This window comes from Montipora capricornis, chromosome 5 (assembly GCF_036669925.1).
Source record: "Montipora capricornis isolate CH-2021 chromosome 5, ASM3666992v2, whole genome shotgun sequence".
Taxonomy (NCBI): Eukaryota; Metazoa; Cnidaria; class Anthozoa; order Scleractinia; family Acroporidae; genus Montipora; species Montipora capricornis.
In genome coordinates this window covers 27,411,978-27,424,477 of record NC_090887.1, presented here as the reverse complement: position 1 = coordinate 27,424,477, position 12,500 = coordinate 27,411,978, and the positions used below count along the sequence as shown (strand labels likewise).

The window sequence follows — 12,500 nt, the reverse complement described above, 5'->3', positions numbered from 1 at the left end:
TACATCAGGTATATATGGCAAGAGAAACATGCCCGTTCTTTAATAATGTTTTGCATTTATGTGAGGTATATAGCTGGAGTTTTGAAAACAAGGTCAAACTTTGCTGCCAAATCCAAAGTGAGGACGAGGCCTAATTTCCTAGGGGAAATGTCTACTCGCATGCAAGTCTAACAAGTATGAGGTCATAGCGCATTGCCAAAACAATTCACTAGACCCCTTTATGGGGAGCTTAGTGACGGAAATGTTGACCTGTTGCAAGGGAAAAAGGATTCCGTGCCATATGAAATACTAGTTCTTCTGAAGTCACTTTAAGTCATGTTCCAAAGATCAGTTCCAAAATTAATAGTGCAGACACATTAATTTAATGACCTTTTGCCTTAATGACTAATCATATAATTTAGCGTTTTTCTCAAACATGTTTTATTTTATTTCCAGGTCTAAGTCACAAGTTGCCAAATGACAATGGAATTTGACTTGTTAAATCAAAATCTGTTTTCAATGGAGAGGTTAGAGTCCAGTTTCTGACAAAATAAAACCGTCCCAGATATTCAAGTCTAATTTATTAAGATCTGTGGGGATCAACGAATAACATTATCTACCAGCAACATGCAGCAACAAATTGCCACAAGCAAATTGTGTGTCAATTAACCACTTCTACGTCTTTGTCATTTAAAAATTATAACAAGCACTCAAGCAGTGTTTAATCACATCTCAAAACATAAAGAGGAAATTTGAAAATATTGTGCTTACCGGTAACCAAGTATTTTGGAAAAAATTTAAGGTAATTATAGAAAAGGTGATGAGACAGTTTCTCAAGTTTGTGCTAAAATATTTTCTCAGTCAGAAGTTTTTTCTACCTACGGTCATGATTTAAGAATAAGATGGAAAAGGAATAAACTCCAAGGCTGTCTACTGATGTAAACAACATTAAAGGCTCTCCATTCAAGTAATAAACGATTTCTGTGACAAAAATGTGTGGTTCCAAAAAATATATCGACTGCAATGCATTGTTATTTGGTTTGTATCCCTCCTGCCCTGGAATTTCCAGTTTACATTCATACTTTACCCTTTAAACATTTGGCTGTTAACACCCCCTACCCTCTCGGATTTTTCAATGTCCATCCTTGGCGTCAATGTCCATCCTTGCACATTTTTGTAAACTTTGCCAAAAGTTGTTTCTTATCATTGTATGATATAAAAAGGCTTCACCATGCCGTTTTAGAATTGTAAGCCCCTAGAGCTGTAATTAAGGGTGTTTTTAGTTGGTCATACCATTGCTATGATAACCTGTCGTGTCACGCCAATGATAGCAACGTGTTCACCAATGATTAGGTAGTTTTTTGATACCATGATTGTAGCATCAGGTCACTGATAAAGAGTGGTTATAATAACCCATCAAAATGTAACAGCTGGAAACTGTTTTGAGCTAACCTCAAGAACAGTTCTGGATTAAGTTAAGATTGTATACAATGTATGTTCTGGTCAAAGATTTAAAGAAAGTGAAAATCATGTTTCTCAGTCTACCCCATTAAAATTTGCTTCTTGTAATTCTGAAGCCAGGAGAAGAATTTTTCCGTGTCTAAACCTATCAGTTGCAAGATTTCAATATTTTGGAAACCTTCATGGCTGCGATTTGCCCGTACTTGGAAGGGGCATGACTTCCTTAAGTCCTTGAACATGAGCTTTTTATTAATCATGAGAACTTCTGGAATTGAATTTGATTCTTTAGATTGTCTGACCTGCAGAGATTCCAACCCCTTTTGAGTTTTGGAGGAAAATAGGGAGTATTTTTTAGCGCCGAAGTCTCGGGGCATTCCCCTCCTCCACGAAATTTTGCAGATTTAGTTTCTCTCAAGTGGCATTTCCTGCGTTTAACACCATTTTTGTGACATTCTATAAGGTCTTCATTCTTACCACTGGAGTCCCGCCATTTTTGGAGGGTGTTTAATGGAGAGACTAGCCGAGACATTATAGGATACTCCTGAGGATACGCATTGAACGTTTTACACTCAGATCGCAAAAAACTCTTAAGATAAGCCCTTTTTCCTTGTTTTCAGAATTTCATGATAAATCGGGAGAATCTGGGATTTGGGAAAGCGGGCAACTCAACTCATGAAATCGGGAGGGTTGGAATCTCTGGACCTGCCTGCCTGGACATTGATAGTTGTCTTGATTCAACACGGCAAAAGTTAGGCTTAATCCCGGCAGCTTCTGCAGGTGCTGGAGCAGAAATTTGGTAAAACAAAAGAAACAAAAACAGAAAACAAAACTCCAAATGAAGATAAGGCTGCGTAGCTGGTGATATTAGGGAGCTTTAGCAACGACAACGGCGACGGCAACGAGAACGTCACAAATTTGCATATTTAGTGGGCAAAAACAGTAGCATTGCACGCCCTGCACGTGCGTTTTTCACTTTTGTCCATTTCTGCAAGACAACAACGTCAAATAGCCAAATTTGAGGTTTTATGGAGGACGTCACCACCTGGAGATAAATTTTCATTTTCTCTTCTAAATTAAGCGTGACTCGTATCGGTTCCCTTCTTGACGGACGGTCACGGCATTGTCATGTTACAAAGCGTGGAATAGTCGCGAAGTGATAAACGCAAATTTATACTTTGCGATGACGTTCCGTCCTCGTTGCTACAGCTTCCTATTGTTGGTGCAAGTGGCAAATTCCGCGCAGAGAATGGAGAGTGGTACTATGGGGTATTTTCACAGCGTCCCACCGCATTCTCCGCGCCAACAATACCGCCAGCTAAATGAAGACTAATCCCAAGTAGCACGATGATTTCCGGTACATGCACAAAGACCCTTAATACGGTCATTTCCGAGTTCATGTCTGCCTCCTCTTTAAAGCGAGTCTAAGTGCGAACTTTTTCTTATAAAAATTAGTTTTCATTCATATGTAAAGTAGAACTAATTACCATCACCAAAACTTTGCACTTAGACTCGCTTTAAAGAGGAGGCGGATATGAACTCGGAAATGGCCTATTCCGAGTTGAACTTTTAGCCGTCTGTCTTCTGATGAAGTCACATTTCGATTTCTAACTAATGCGACCCTTTACTATTTCTATTCTTTTCTAGAGTAAGAAAAATAATCTAAGATTTGCGTGCTTGCACGCCTCCGTTCGCCGTCGTTCGCTGTAGAAGACTGTTTTCTACTGAAAATTCAATTGTTGGTCTCCTGAGTTAGAATGGACTGTCGATAAATTCACCACGACGTATTATTTGTGGTATAAGTTGTTTTTCCCGCACGGTTAGTCCGTTGTATTCATGTATGTACCGTCTGTGGTCAATATTCCAACTATTGCTTCTCTAATTAACGAACAATAGTTAGTTCATACACTTCACATAAAAAGGAAGAACTATTCACCTCTCTCTAAGGTCACGCACGCACTGGGCAAATTTTTGTTTATTTTCCGAGGAAATCTGTCATCATTACCGTGATAAAAGTGCGCACGGTGATTTTTTTCCCACCAAATGTTGTCAAGCCTTACCAAACTTTAAAGCCGCCGTCGCCCTGCTTCGGAACAGGGCAAAGATTTGTCAGGCATGAAAACTATACATATTTTACAATTTACATTGCATCATTTAAAGAAAAAGCCGTTCAAAAACAATGCGTACATTTTCAAAACAATAAAATGGCCGGACATTCATCACGCAAAACGCAGTGGTTTATGAATCACCTTTAATTGGAATCTTTATTCTCGGGTTACGTTTAATTAAAAGAAATTGGTCCACGTGGACATGAAAAGATCTTACCATCTTTAATACGAATCACAAATAAAAAAAACAACAACAATTAAATCACGAATTCACGAGAAAATAAATCGCCCCATCACGCTTCGCGTAAAAAGTATAGGGGTCGCTCAATTAACTCCGAGCTTGGACAAACTTTCATTGCTTACAAAAAGGATTTACTGCAAGACACCTCTGGCTATTTATCACTCTCATTTATCTAATTTCACTGAATCCGTATCAAGAATTAAAATGTAACTATTTTCAAATTTTGAACAAATATTCCATTAGATGAATAAATCAGTTTGAAACCAATGCATATGGCAAGTGAGTGAATCCGTCCGTATAAGCAATACAATAACACAGCCTGCAAATATACTTCAATACTGCGCTCAAATCAAAGGGTTGCCGTCTTCTTCTTGCTTTGGACTAAATAGCGCTCATAATCCTTTTCAATCTCTCAAAAACATAGTTTACACTAAAAATGGGACATTGAATTGAAAATGAGTTCCAAAGAACAAAAATATATCTAATACATTCTTGACAATTGTTGGCGCTGGAGGGTGCATAACTGCGAGCACCAAAAAGCCTCTCTTGTGAGTAAAACCTTATCCATATTATTAACGGTATCGTTATCAAATTTCTCAATGACAATGAATTCAAAGTCATACATATTGTTCTTTTTTTTTGTTAAAATGGACGGCCAATTCACCACGTGGCCTTGTTGGTCAACATGGCCGATTAAGTATCCGAAATTTGACCTTGAATTTGTTCCACGTTGAGTCTACGTATTGAACCTTGCATCTTTTACAGATGACTAAATATGACATTCTTCGACCTACATTTTAATTCTTGTCTTATAGAGTAAAAACGACCTGTGCATCCGCTGTGAAAAGATCTTATTCTCTACCAGATAATTCTTACATAGATCGCATTTGTTCCTACATTTAAAACATCCCGCGGGAGTGTTATAATTATTATTGCTGTAAATGGATCTTTTAGGCCCTGCTAAGATCTATTTTATGTTTTTGGGTCTTCTGCAAGAGGAATAAATTGACCCCTTTGGGAAAATCTGGGAACGCAATGGCGATTCAGTATATAAGATACTGGTAAATGAGGGTTATAGTCGACCACAAGAGGAAAAAACGATTTTTTTGTCTTTCGGTTTTCAGCCAAGTAAGTCTTCCCTGGGTAGAGCTTTGGCGTTTTCAATTTGCTTACTGACTTCCGATGGATTGTAACCTCTCTCAACGAGATATGATCTAACTCTAGACGAGATCTATGATATGATGATGTAGCTCTCAAAGAGAGATAAAGGTAGATTTTGCGAGAACGTCCTTAAATCGAGTAGCACTAAAAAAAGTGATTTCGTGATTGTCCATAGCCATGAGAATATCGCTTTGAACCTTAAGCAAGGCAGTTTCAGTTGCGTGGAATTTTCGGAAGCCTGACTGGAATTTACGTAAAAGGAGCATTGCGTTCGCAATGTGAAAGCAGTTGAGTAAGAACTGCCTTTCCAACAACCTTAGAGATGAAAGGCAGATTGCTAACCGGACGGATTTTTTTTATAAGTTAACTCAAGGCCTGATTTCTTGAGTAGTGGTTCACGATCGCGTGCCTACTGGACACCGTTACATATTGAGAGAGACCAAAAGTCTCCAGTAACTCTTTGAATCTTCTTGAATTATTACTATGCATTAAGTCCAAATGGAAATTGAAGTCCCCTGCTATCATCAGCGGTTCAGGACACATAATAACATTTTCAAGGTAGGTGGAAAACTCATCCAAAAAATACCGAAGTATAGAAGTGCTGGGAGGGCGATAGAGAGCTATACTTCGGATTCAGCGATTAGAGGCTTTGAGAATCCAGTCAGAGAATTCAAAAGAATCATGTTCTTTTCCAGCCACAAACAAAGCAACAAAAGAGTCATGAAACAAAATGCCGGTGCCACCGCCAGGTCGATCTGATTGCCGCGGAAAGCTCTTGAATAGATAACACACGAGAAGAAAGACTTGTGATACAAACCGAAATCCAGGTTTGTCAGCCATGTTTCCGTTAGAACGCAGAAACCAATGTTATTGTCAGCAGCATGGTCAATAATAGTTTCAGCTTTGATAAATCACCTCCATACAAATGGAGTGTTTTGAATGGTTTTCAAAGAGTTTTTTTAGGAAAAAAAAAATACCGCTGACAGTTTTCAAATAAAGTGCAAAAGTGGGATTACGCAGGAATAAGCAAATTACGCGATCGTACGCGATTTCAAGCCAATTTCACGTAATCGCGTTATTGTGTAAGGTAAGAAGCCTTGAACACCTAAGAATAAGAGACCAAAAAGGGACCTCGTTATCATGCCTGGAGATCCCATAAGCTTTCGAAGCAAGCCACGTGCAATATAATTAAAAAAAAAAAACACACTCTGGCTCTAACCACAATTTTGTTTTCCTTTGAGCCAAATTACACTTTACTGCATTTCAGTTGTGAATTGCACACTAGGCGCAATTGTGACTTCTAAAGTACAGGTTTCTAATAAATCCTAGAAAAAGTGGATTCTGAAGACCAACTTGCTGTTTTCATATTTCATCTACTGAAACTGAGGCATTTCTGGCTGCGGATACTGGAGCAACTCTAGTACTGTGGGGCTTACACAATATATCGATGCCAGAAAATTTAAGAATATCTTTGACACATCTACCAAGTAATTCTCTCCGAATCGCCTGCCAGGCTTAGGGTCAGAAAGATAATTGAAGGGAGGGGAACGATGATTAAATAATTGTCTCCACTGAAGTCATCTACTAAGCCCAGTAGGAATTGGCGCGAGAGAGATGTCTATTTATCTAAAACAAACTCAAAAAAAAAAAAAAAAAACATATGTATGTAAGTCCTCTGTGCCTGGGGATATCCGTTCGCGTCGGTTGCAAAATAAATAAATAAAATAAAAATTGAAGTCTTCTTAGAACGTGATCGACATTGGGTTCTTCCTTCCCAAGATAGAACTGAACTTTACTGTTGATAAAATTAAGTCGGTGACCCACCATCAGTGCGGATTTGATTTGTATACAAAGACAAGTGACCAGCCGCAACCAAGGGACTTTCTCGACCGAGGAAAAGAGAGGACCCTGGGATCGAGGATGTAGAATAGTCTATTTGTAAATTAATTGCCAGAGAGTCTGAGAAAACACCCTCCGCATTTTCCGATTTCATACTTACTACTTCAACAACTGCATTTTCCTAATTTAAATTTGGCATTAAAATTAAGATAGACTTATTAGACGCTCAATACACCATATAAAATTGGATATAATTATATGTGACTAGGTAAAATAAGATCAAAGAAAAATCGCGTAATCTGCCGCGCAATTTGCTGTCAGTGCTCCGCGATTTCCCCATTGTTTTCTCGTGAAACATCAGAAGCCATGGGTGTAGGCACTATTTATGGCCCGAGCTTTGCTGAACATGGCTTTAATTAACTGCGGTTAGTGAATTTTATCTCCTGTAACAAATTCAAACTCCCTTTTCTCTGGTCCGTCAAGACCAAAACAAAGAAGACCGAAAGCGGGATGCTCACGGCGGTGTCTGCGCTTTCATTAAGGAGGGCAAGTGCAAGTACCAACAACTGAGCGAATTGACCTGTTGCGATGATCATGAAAGTTTATGGCTTTATTTAAGTCCAAACCGTCCCCCTCGAGGCTTGTCCTGCATGGTTGCTGCCTGCATGGTTGCTCCCGCATAGTTGCTACCATCCACCACCAAAGGCAGACGATATATCAATTTTCGATCATATGTTTCAATCGCTTGCCCTGATTGAGTCTAAATATCCAAACTGTGTTTTTTTAAATATCTAGCATTTTGAATCGATTGGACCTTAAACACGAAGACGTACTATAAAAGGCGTGGTGCCTTAGGCACATGCAAATGATGATATATCAAGCAACCTTGGACGCAACAGAGCTCTGTGATAAATTGTGCTAAAAAAGCCCGTTATGTATATGCCCCCGTAATATGTCATAAAATATATTATCTGTCGTTCTTTTATAAAATGGAGTCCCTTATTTGCGCGCTAGAAATATCTTTTAGGGGCTCCGTCTCTGTGTTGCTGTTTGTTGATCACCATCTTGGATAATTAATCAGTTGTGCTTGAATGAATTCGAACAAAGGCAGAGCGTGAAGCCATCCCTTTTATATAGTACGTCTTCGTGTTTAACAGTTTGTTGACACATTTTCACCTGAAACAAATCGTTAAGGTGCCTCCTCACAAAGATGCTACGTTAGACCTTGTGCTAACGAACATGCATGAATTTTACACTTCACTAACGGGCCTTCCCACCGTTTGGTCTCTCAGACCACAGCACTGTGATAGCTTCTCCGACGTCTCAGAAAGTTAACACCAACGGACGACAAATGAGATTTCCCCACGTACTTTAACCTCTCACCAGGCCGCTCGTACATTTGTTCAAATTTAATAATAATCGGTTGAGTTGCGCCTTCGACATTTCTAGTTTACCTCTGTACGAAGTTTAGAGAGATCGGCGGTTGTTATCCAAAAGATATTGTCCCTTATCTGGTTCCTTCTCGTGTAAATGTTCGCTGCTAGTGGAAGATGAACCGGACTCTGTTTTTCTCGTTTGTTAAAGCTGCCCATGGTTTGTTAAGCTTGAGATGTGGACTACGTTTACGTTGTTTTTTCCACAAGAAAATATCAAAAATGACTTTTTTTTCGTTCCAATGGTCTTGAGAAAACACTTCCTAAAGGTGTTGTTGTGGATTTAAACCGAAAGGAGCGACTGCATGAAGTTCATATAATGGCGAGAGTGACGAGACTAAGTCGGATCGTGTGCAAAAGATGACTTCGCAAACTAATTTGTGAGTAATAATTACAATTTTGTTTTTTTTCGCTTAGCGTTCGTCTAGCGTTATAGCTCCATCATGATTGTAATTTCACGTTAAGAAATGCTTTAATATCGTCCATTTATCTTTGTACGCTGCTCTCTTTTGATGTGAAAATAAACTGGATTCGTCTTAAGTTCGATTTTAAGGTCATTTATATTCCCTTTTCTGGTGAATGTCTAAGTTATTGTACTTTTTAGCAGTCACAACTCAACGATCCTTGCGTTCAAGTAGTTACCAAGTTATGGATTTGCAATTAATTTGAGTTTAAAATCAAAATCAAAATCCATGTTAGTTAAAATAATGTTTGGAAGAACAGAAGTGTAGGTACAGATGTATATAGATCTCTATAGATTCAGGTTCGTGACTGTTTTGCAAATCTTTTTTTTTTTTAGACTGTTGTTTTCTGGAAGCATTAATGATGTAATTTTGGTTTTTGGGGACTGTCATGTGTTGTTGGATCAAGGAATCTGTTTTGAGTCAAGTATGGTTGACAGTGGATAGTTTTTTTTCCTGAAAAGGCTGAAAGGAAGCATTATTGCCTTGGACTTTTTTTGGTTACACCCCACATGTTTGTTCTTTTCTTAGATGGCAAAATTATTAATATATTATGTGATTTGGAGCTGCAGCTAGAAACAGTGTCCCATGCATAAGGTCTCATTGGGTTTGATGGCAGTAAAATAATTTTGGTAAAAAATATGTTTAGAGTTTTTATCATAACTTCTCATCTTGGTCCTGGGACTTCAAACATGCTCTACCATTTTGCACAAGGAACTTGTCAATCAACCGTTACCTTTTGGTGTATTTGCAATAAGATCTTTGGATAGCAATTGATTTATTTTTCTTATCCCTTATGTGTAGATATCCTATGTCTGTCACATAGTTAGTTTTAAGCTTTTATTTCCTGTAGTGTATCTTTTATAGTTAGCACATGACCCCACAAGCATGTATTATTGCTTTAATATTGATTGTGTTTGAATAAAGGATATTGTTGTCTTGTCTTGTAGATAAGGCAAAACAGCCTCAGTTGTATTTGCATTATTATTTCTGAGTGTTACTTTTAAAGGGCAAACCATTAAAAAGTGCACATAGTTTGCAGGAGTCCAGGGAAAATTATTCCAAATATTCCATTGATATTCCAAATATTCATTGATTTGAAGTTCCTGAAGCAGGTAAATCTTGAAGAGTTTACGTAACATATTTGGAATATACAACATTTCTATTTGGGAATGTTTTAGTCCACAGAATTTATTTTCTTTATGTTGAGAAGTACTGTAAGAGCTGTCAGGTAACTCAGATGGAAATTTGACAGACCTTAGCTGTAATTCAAATTTTTAGTACAGTTTTTGTCGTTAGTGGAACATAATATTTTATTGGGACATTTTTTTAGTGAGTGATTAAACCATTGACTCCTGGGGATTCCCCATTGACAAGTAAAATCGTCTGGTGTTAGACAGAGAGTAAAATGCTAAGTATGGCCGGTTTAGGGGTGAAAAAGGGTTAAAGTGCTATTGTTAGTTTAGTTTGACTTTCTTTTTCTTCATTTGAACCAAAACAAGTGATTAATCATCACCTCCACCATTGCTTTGCTTTGCTTTTTGGCTTTTAGAACAAAGTATCAAAGTTGAAGCTGGTGGCTCGAGGAGTAAACTATAAAGACTATAATGGTATTTGAGTATATATTGTAGAACAAATTTGCCTATATCATTAAAGTCATTAAATCAATGGGAATCCAAACATGAGGATGCAGTTTGCTCAGGAGGGGTTTTCCCTATAAAAATGGCAGGCCACTTATTGGATTTTTTTTTTTTTTAAACCCCTTAAAGGTAACAGAACCTTGTTTTGTGGACGTAGGCTAAAAAAATCTGACCCCTTAGAGGAACCAGTTCTAAAGTGACAAATGACTGGCAAATAACTTTTACTTATGAATTATTCATAAGTAAAAGTTATTGCTCGTGTACCAAATTGTCTTACAGTTCCAGTCATTTTTCAGATTGATAGCCTTAAATGTACTGCAGCAACTCTGCCAGCTGTTTGGTCTCAGCATCATAGGCAGTACAAATCCACATTTTTTTTCTCCAAAAAGGAACAAAAAGAACCCCTGTCATTTTCGTAAGGGAGCCCCCCTTGGGGCAGTTTGTTTACTTTACCACCATTGTTTAATACTATCCAGGGACTAAATCAAGAATGGAAATAGATTACAGTTTGAAAAAAATATGCCACTTTTTTTTACTTCTTACACTTACTGCATTCAACTTTAATTTATTCATCCTTGGAAATGGTAGGAATGATTAGTATTCTTTAAAGCAATTGCTAAAAATTCATTGCACCTAATGTTGAAATATTTTTTCCATATGGAAAGGTAACAGCAGTTATTTCTGTGAAAGTCTTCTCCAGAAAACTCCAACATGGGATTACGCCCCTTCAAAATGTAGCTTTGTATGCTTTTGCTCGATGACTTTGAACAATTATTACATAAATATGAAGTTATGGAGTTTTTTTTAAAAGTTAAATCTAATGGAAGGGGATTTAAATTATTGAAACCACTGTGTTGCAACCAGAGTCCACAAAGAGAGGTTAAATAATCTATTGCACTGGAAGTATTTAGTAGGCCAGCATGAAATTTGTTTTGGATAATAGCACTGAATCACCTTCAACAAGTTTTCTAAACTTTGAAGATACCTAATTTTATATCCTCCTGCTGTTTTATTGCTGGAAGATAAAACCAATTCTTGATTAATTATTTTGTTGTGTCACATTAACCCACTACAATGTGTTGAAAGTGTATTATTAGCTGTAGTATATTTTGTTACAGTAAAATCCCCCTGCTGCTAGTGAGCTGGATTTCTGAATCAAATTTTCAACTTGGAATACCGGTATTGTTGTTTTGGCTATTCAGAGTTAACCTAATCTATGTTTATATTTCTATAATTTGGAGGGAAGCAAACGATTGGCATTTGCTTGAAATGACTATAGCAAAATATAATTGCAACTAAAAGGTTTCCTTCTAGTGTACCCAATATGAGGTGCTATGGGCATGTTATGTATGACATTGGTGCTAAAAATCACTTTAAAATTTATTTTTGAACGACTGAAATACATTTCTAACTTTTCAGGGACGTCATGCATTTCTTTTTTTTTTCTCCGTCTTAATAAAAATTTGCCTCCATGGACCACTTGAATGGCCATTTTAACAACTTAATTTTGAAGAAAAAATGCAAAAATCTTAACATTTTCTGCTAGATGCGGGCCCCCGCGGAAACAGTGTGCAAATATTTAGTCGAAAGAGAAACCATTTTTGAAATTTAGTGATATATTTTTTGCTCCACTTTTTAAAAGATAAACGCATGAATTGAAATCAAGATGGTACTCCATTAGCCGGTAAGCTCCACAAACAAATTTCCACTCAAACACTGTCACAGCAACCTGGACTCGCGTTGACCTTGAAATTGTTAAAAAGAAATTTCCCTCGTAGCACTGTTGGCTAAAAAGTACGGTGGCCCACAGGCTAAAAAGAGAAAAAAGAGAATCTCGCTGGCATAAAAACGCACTATGCAGTCAAAACATTCGTCCGTTTTACTGGCCTGAAAAAGGTCTTTTTTTTATCGACGGAGATCGGATAAACACCCGATGGCAGGCAGCCATGTTTTTCGCCAGTGAACATAAGTCAGTGGTTACCGTCTTGCGCACTCAAGGAATACGGCAATAGCTTGGCCTTTCCGATTACGGAGATTCTAAATGCTTCCTATAGCCAACAGCGCCTCCCATCTGTTAGGAAAATGCCGATGTCTCACCCGTGCCGAAAAAGAAACCAATTCTGGATCTGAAGAAACATTTAAGACCTATTTCTCAAACGCCTTGTATCTCTCTTAAGTGG

The 12,500-nt window shown here is 37.7% G+C and overlaps 2 long non-coding RNA genes across 3 annotated transcripts in view; both read left to right on the top strand.

Annotated features, from left to right (window-relative positions):
* Positions 1-972, top strand: part of LOC138050033 (uncharacterized) — a 7,148-nt gene extending 6,176 nt beyond the window's left edge. For both annotated transcript variants that reach the window (XR_011132534.1, XR_011132533.1), the window contains 2 exons: positions 1-8; positions 436-972. The exon at positions 1-8 is cut by the window's left edge and continues 64 nt beyond it. This is a non-coding gene — a long non-coding RNA (uncharacterized lncRNA). The remainder of the gene's footprint in view (positions 9-435) is intronic.
* Positions 973-8,206: 7,234 nt separating this feature from the next.
* LOC138050038 (uncharacterized) lies at positions 8,207-9,649 on the top strand. The gene is made up of 2 exons (XR_011132540.1): positions 8,207-8,599; positions 9,019-9,649. It is a non-coding gene; the product is annotated as an uncharacterized lncRNA (long non-coding RNA).
* Positions 9,650-12,500: the final 2,851 nt, after the last annotated feature.